Raw genomic sequence first — 1,097 nt, 5'->3', positions numbered from 1 at the left:
AAAAAAAAAAAAAAAAAAAAAAAAAAAAAAAAAAAAAAAAAGAATATAAATATATATATATAAGCAATACCCTTGGTTTTTGTTGAGTTATATTGAGACAACATCCACAGTTAAAATGTGGACTTATAATGAATGGGCTTCTATTCATATTTTCTTGATGAATCATATAATTGATTATCATCATCCATTCTGTATGGAAAGACAATCCACCTACAGAAGAACAACATATACAGTTACAGTGCAGAGACAGTATAGATGGACAGATGAACCTACAGTCGCCACCTTTTCTGTCCCACTCTGATTATTTCTCTTTAATGACAGCCAGAGTGCAAGTGAACAGAGGATGCCGTCTCGTCCTATAATTTTGTGTGGGTAATGATTGCGAGCCGCTATTAGTAGCAGTTATTTCTTTCATTCACTGCATTATTTGGAATTTCAGAATGGAGGAACACAACGTAGCCATTTTCTCTGCAGAGGCTGAATGAAAGATGAAGGTGAATGGAAGCGCAGAACGCTGCAAACAGGAGCGAGCGAGCGCGTACAAACCCACAGACAGCCGTGGGAGACACGTACACAGGCAGTTCGACCCAATTCAGCTCCTCTGTATTCAGCCTCGCCCGTTTGACGTCACAGAGAAGTTATTTCACAAAAGGCAGCAAGGTTATGTCTTCACAGAGTGCAGGCTAATGTGTGTGTGTGTTGTAATGGCAGAGTTTGTGCAAGCTCAGTGCCTGCACATATTATACATCAGCAGTGCTGGAAGTGTGTGCGTACCAGTGTTTGCCGGTGTCAGAGAGGATTCCCCTTTGCGTCAGTTGCACAATCTCACACAGGGAGGGAACGAGGGGGGGTAGGCAGAGCTCTGTGGACCGTAGAGGAACGGTGCAGGCAAACTCTAACTAAAGCGGTCTGTGCTTCACACAACACAAATATGGACACATGCATTATTGGCTAATACACACATACTGTACATATAATTCCTGTAATGAGCTACATAAAATGTGATAAGGGTGATGGTATGGATCAGAAAAACAGACCAGGGAAACTTAGCTGACAACAGCAACAAAAAGAAACATTCTGAAGGCAGAGGAACATGA

Source organism: Anarrhichthys ocellatus, unplaced genomic scaffold, assembly GCF_004355925.1.
Source record: "Anarrhichthys ocellatus isolate YVR2014 unplaced genomic scaffold, GSC_Weel_1.0 scaffold8519, whole genome shotgun sequence".
Classification (NCBI taxonomy): domain Eukaryota; kingdom Metazoa; phylum Chordata; class Actinopteri; order Perciformes; family Anarhichadidae; genus Anarrhichthys; species Anarrhichthys ocellatus.
Note: the sequence above shows the minus strand (reverse complement) of the source record.